The sequence below is a fragment of the Dryobates pubescens genome, chromosome 5, assembly GCF_014839835.1.
Source record: "Dryobates pubescens isolate bDryPub1 chromosome 5, bDryPub1.pri, whole genome shotgun sequence".
In the NCBI taxonomy this organism is placed as follows: domain Eukaryota; kingdom Metazoa; phylum Chordata; class Aves; order Piciformes; family Picidae; genus Dryobates; species Dryobates pubescens.
In genome coordinates, this window is record NC_071616.1 from 22570151 (window position 1) to 22576150 (window position 6000).

Here is a 6000-nt window from a genome sequence, read left to right on the forward strand (position 1 = left end):
ATAAATCATGTCAGAAAGGAGACTCATTTTAACCTTACCAATGAAAAGAATCCTCCTGTTTTATATGGACAGAACCTGTGCTTTCTCCTTAGTCACATTCAGTAAGTCACTAATTGTATTCAGTTGTGGTTTATCAATGTAAAACCATCAACAGAAGAGAATCAGACCTATTGTACTCTTAGAAAGCAAGCATTTGAAGACAACAAAGTAGTTCTAAATAGTGAATTAAAGTATTTGTAGTATCTGTTGCAATGATGCTTAGTTGTCCAGTAAACTATTTCACCTACTGTTTCCTATTTAGGATTGGTGGTTTTGGTAAGGTCATCTTACAAAACAATAAAAGGAGATGCTTAGAATATGCTAATGCCTTTCATTGCAGGAGAGCTGACACTGGTAATAGAGAAAATGAGCTGATGTAAAAATCATTGGGTGGTACAGTTGTTATCAGGGTGCTGTGTCTTGCAGCTCAACCTGGGAATAGATCCTTAGAAATCATTTTCTAACTCTTGCTTGTAAATGAGGGTAGTTAGGCAAGAGAAGTTTACCCCACAATGCTTTTCAAGAAGAAAATCTATGTATTTATAAAACATAGGATGAAATTTATTTACTAGATGCAGAAGTGGCTCAAATTCTGCTCTTACTTTTCATTCAGGCAGCCTCAATAAAGCCAGGAAAGAGAATCTGGGTGCAGACTGGCATGTGTGAAGAATGTTGCCTAGCAGACAGCATTCTCATTTCATGGTGCAACAGGACTGCATGACTGTTATTACTAGCATAATTAAACATCAGAGTTTTAGCAAATTATATCATCTCTTCTTCCTTCTTTACCAGCTCATGTGAAAGAATTAAAGGTTGCTTTCTACCTTACCTGACCTAGCAAATGTGATGTGTTTTTGTGTAATGAACCTCTCAGAACAGCAAAGAATGATACTCCCCCGTGTTCAGTAGATTGGCGGGGAGGGGGAAGACTGCCTCTGGTTCCATGCAATTCATTCCCCCAAACAGCAAAAATCATAAAAGGCAGTGGCAGCCTAATAAGAGGCAATGTGAAGTGGACAGAAATGGTGTAGAATGGCATGGCACAGAAACTGGGGTGAAGATACCAATTTCAGCAATGTTCATCCTTACCTGGGGTAACTCCAGGAATCACTGAGGCCGGAACAGGTGAGATAGTGCTCTGGGGTTTGCCCTGTGCTTGATGAAACATTTAGAAGGTTTGTTAAGACATCTTTGGAAAACATTCAGTTGAAAGAAATGGTGAAGGCAGCTACTGAAAGTCCTGGCAGAGTCATGGGTAGCAGCCTCATGTATGATAGGTGCACAATTCAGGGCATCACAGAGATCAGAGGCCAGTGAGAGAAAATCCTCTAAGTGAAACATAGGATGAAGACGACCTTGGAAATAAGGAAAAAAAAATCCCAAAGAGTTTGTTTTCATTGTACAGAACAAAAAAATAATATATATATATATATATACAACCAGTTGCTGCAGCAATATAATATTTCCTTGAGACCAACATATGACAATAGCATCTCCTGCTACCACTGTTAGTAAAACACACTCAAAAGACAGTTGTACATGTAGCTCTGTCTTTACTTTCATCTACACAACTCTATGTGCTTTTATTCCCAAGACTTGCATTGTCTGAGTCTGGAAGGGATCATTACATGGCTCGACAAGCCCTGCCGCCAAATTTCATCCTGTTGCTAAATCAAACACCTAGTCATTGTCTAAGAAATAACTTTCAAAAGATCTTTTACCTTGGACTGGAAATCTTGGGAAAATGAACATCTGTCTGTCCTAGGATCATATTCCAAGATTTAATAATAATTTTAACATTTAATCTGAATTTGTCTGGCTTCAATTTCCAGCAGTTGATTCTTCTCAGGCTTTTCTTAGATTGGCTAAACAGGTTTTTCAAGCCTTCATTTCCCCCTTGTGCAGGTACTTATACACTACAATGAAGTCATCTTTATCCTACTCTGCTAAGGCTCAGCTCTTGAAGATCTATTTTCATATGCAGAGCCGACAGGAAACAAGATTTGTGTTTTGTTAGGTCTTCGGAATTCAGGGGATTTTTTCTACTATAAAATAAAATTTCTGTAACCCACAACTCTAAAGCCAAATTGCTTCCTATATACTCCCAAGCTGTGGATGAACTGTTTGATAGCTTTAAACCTAGTGGCAATAGCTAAATACCTTAAATCTTTCTTTTATTATTCCTTCACTTTAATGACTGCCATTGAAGGTGAGTAGTTTGTGCAGCTAACTAAAATAACACTGCTTTTTAGCTATGGAAAATAAAAACATTACATTGTCCATTTTATAAATAAAGAGACTGAGACACAAGATAATAATGGAACAGTGAAGGAATTTGGTAGTAATCCTTACATTCAGGTGACCTCTTACAACACAAGTTAGTCTAAATTTCTTCCATATTACTTCTTCTCTCTTTCCACTTTGTGCCTGAATTTGTGCCATCTTTTCTTTACCTATGTTTTTCTATAGAACAGTTTTGGTTTGGGTTGGTTGATTGGTTTGGTTGTTTTTTTTATAGCTAGGGACTAGTTCTAAGTGAGCAAAAGAAAAAAGCTTAAAATAAATAAAAAAATCTAGAATTTCTTCTATGAACCACAGTGGAAATGCAAGGACATGGCTGAAATATCCTGTATTTCCAGTTTTCAGTGTTTGGGTTTTTTTTCCCCCAGGAGTATGATTTTGCCTGAAAAACCTCTCTATTATGATCTAAAAAGAAGAATGTTGACTATTAGGTCATTTCAGCAGATCATGAATTTACAAAATAGTACGAAAAAAATCCCATCAATATATTTTCTGAATTTTCAGAATGCTCCAATTTATTTTTACTACTCAAAATCCATCAGGAAATTATAAAATGAAAAAAAAAATATAAAATGCTGTACTAAATATGAAAATATACAAAGAACCATTTTTTTCCTCATAATTTTCAACATCTGCAAACTTTTAATCATTTGTTGTCAAAGTACAAAATACTAGGATGACTAAATCTCAAATTACTTCATTGCTGACCTTTAAACTACAGTGTACAATGGGAAAAGAATACTACACCATGGGAACTGATAAATACCAAAATGTCTTTTTAAGGATGGAGATATTTTTTCTGTTAATAATTGAGGTGACTTCTTATGTGACCTAAACAAAAAACAAGCTGGAGTCTAAAAGCTTTCCTACTCACTCTGCAAAATAATCCTCAATAACAACAACAAGAACAAAAAACCCACAACATTGTCATTTCTGTGACGCTTCACAGGGGGGAAAAATGTATTAGATGTATCAATATAAATATTTTATATCTACTGAAAAAAAAAACAGCCAATTTTAAGCAGAAGAAAACCATTAATTTTAGATACAGACCATACCTTAAGTATCAAGGAATCTCTAGAATTTGGTTCCGAATCATTCTTAAAAATAAAAGTAACCTGCCTGACAATCTGCTGCCTGACAATCTGCTGTCTGACAATGACAATAGTCTTCCACACTGAAAACTCTCCCTGGACCTCAGAGACTAGTTGTGCTTATGGCAGTTTGTCCAGAAACATAATAAGACTCTTATGTCTCATGCTCACTAAAAAATAAATAAAAATAAATCAAGTCAAAGGAGAACTTTGTTGCAAAGGGCTATGAGGAACTGCCTTGTATTGGTATACACAGAGCTTTGCCAGTCAACTTAAAAATCAGAAACTCTTCCTTAGTGCCAATGACTTGTAGCTCTTTTATGCCAACAGAGTGGAGCTCATTCCAGCAGGAGTAATTAAAGAGTTGATATAAAACAGAATCATAGGATTCCTCAACATAAAAGTAATATATGTTTCCCACTGTGTAGCTGTTTACCTTATAGAAAACATCATTTTATCAAAATAATTGTCAGATAATAGCAGGCAGTGACCACATTTCTTAGTTCATGGTATATGAACCAAACCTGATTATTCTGTAATCTCAGAGGGGCACCTTATTCATCTTCTATTTCTTGTGTGCTGGTTCATTTTAATGATTGATAGACCTCATTCCTCAAAATTTCTTTATTTTACAAAACCTCACATTCCAGCCCCCTGTTTTGTCCATGTGAAATCAGTTCACTACACACTTCTTGCAAGGATAGCTAACATATCTTTTAAATGTCACTGAGGGTGAAGTTCAGGCTTTTTGCCATGTGACCTATAGGGTTATAACTAGACATATCAAAATCTTGTGCAGCTTTCAGAGATGCTCTCTGCAGAGAATGTAAGTAAAGAAGTAGAAGGGTACTCGGCTTGTGTGAAAATAATGACAAACAATGGAACTGCTCAAAACCATCTATAAAAGTCTTATGCCTCAACAACTAGAGTGTCTGAGCACCTCCCACTGTACAAATATCTGAAGTCTAAACAGGAACATCACTTTTCCAAGTGACCACCATGCAAAACCCATTCACAATCTACCAAGTCTGTTTCTCAGCAGAAGTGTCCTGGTCAGGCTACATTAATTTAACTGCTAATGAAGGCAGCAGTCAGTGGATCAGCATGTGCTGAGAGGAAATGAAATGGAGAAAAGAAATGAAAAACACTTGAAAAAGGAACTTGTTAAAGAGTGTATCTTTTTTGGAGTGCCTCCTTTTAATTATTCTTACAGCAAGCAATCAGGTTTGGACTCATCTTTTGTACTCAACCTATATTAAGTCTTTCATTTTCCTCACTGACTTAAAGCAATGTTCTTTATTCTTCCCACTTCAAACGAAATATCCACATCATTTGTTAATGCAGGTTGTTGGTTGTCAAAGCTTGTAAGGGTCCTTCAGTTTTGGGCAACTCACTTACAGAGCCTTAGGCTTCAATCCATGAGATGTAATAAGGCAAACTGTAATATACAAGCCATGAACAGGCTCATATCTATGGAAAAAAGGTTTCACTTTCTAATGCCTATATAGCTCAGGGTAAATTCAACTAAAATCCTGTCTGGCTCCGACATAGCATGAAAGTAATTGTTATTCATTGGAAATTAGATGGTAGCAGGAAAAAAAATAAATCCTCATTTTATATAAATATAAGATTTTCCTCCAAAGTGGTTTTCATTTTTCATTCATTCCTGGGGGAAAGGAGTGAAAGGAGTTATAGGGGGGGATCTCATTCCATGTTTTGTTTATTGTGTGTTGATGTTCCTTTTTTTTCCCTCTCATCTAATTTAGTGGAGGTGGAGGGATTGTTCTATTAACTAACTTTGCCAAGGTGTTCATAGTTTACCATTCCTGCTTCTGTTTTCACATTACAAATCCAAGGAATGAAATTTTACAAATATTGAGCATCCCATACATCACAACAAATAATTAATTTCCCAAATAATTTCTGTATCCTTTTTTTGTGTGTGTGGTTTTTTTACCTATTGTTCAAAGAAAGATGAAATCTGTACCAATCATCAGTGCAAATGAGTACATTCAACTCAATTTCCTCTTATTCAAGTTGTAAGAAACAATTTCCTAATTTATCTTTTTGTGTGAAAAATGCTAATTATTTTTCATTAAAAACATTTATCTTTTCATAGCCATGCTGTTAAATCTTCATACTCTTCCTTATTTCTCATATCAGGTATTACACTCTGCCTCTTAGATGTCCCAGGTCCTCATGAAGGCTTGTCTGGTTGTTCAACAAGAAAAGGCATTTCCCTGAGAACCAGTTCTTCCAGACTCCACGGTATGGTTCTGCTGCATATTGCATCTAACATAAAGAAAAGACATGCATTCCATTATATTATAGCATATATAGTAAGCTGTGGGTTTTCCAAAAGTCCTCATAGTTTTGAACTGTATAGGTAAAATAATGCCAATGCCTGGATGTTATTGAATCAGCCTTTAAGAAGCTAGTTTAAAAGCATACTGACTAGTTTCAAACAATACAGCAAATAGTAAAACTAGTTGAAAGACATATTTGCTACTACATTTCCTGGAAAAGGAAGAGTTTTGATCACACTTTCTTGACTCTAACTGAAATT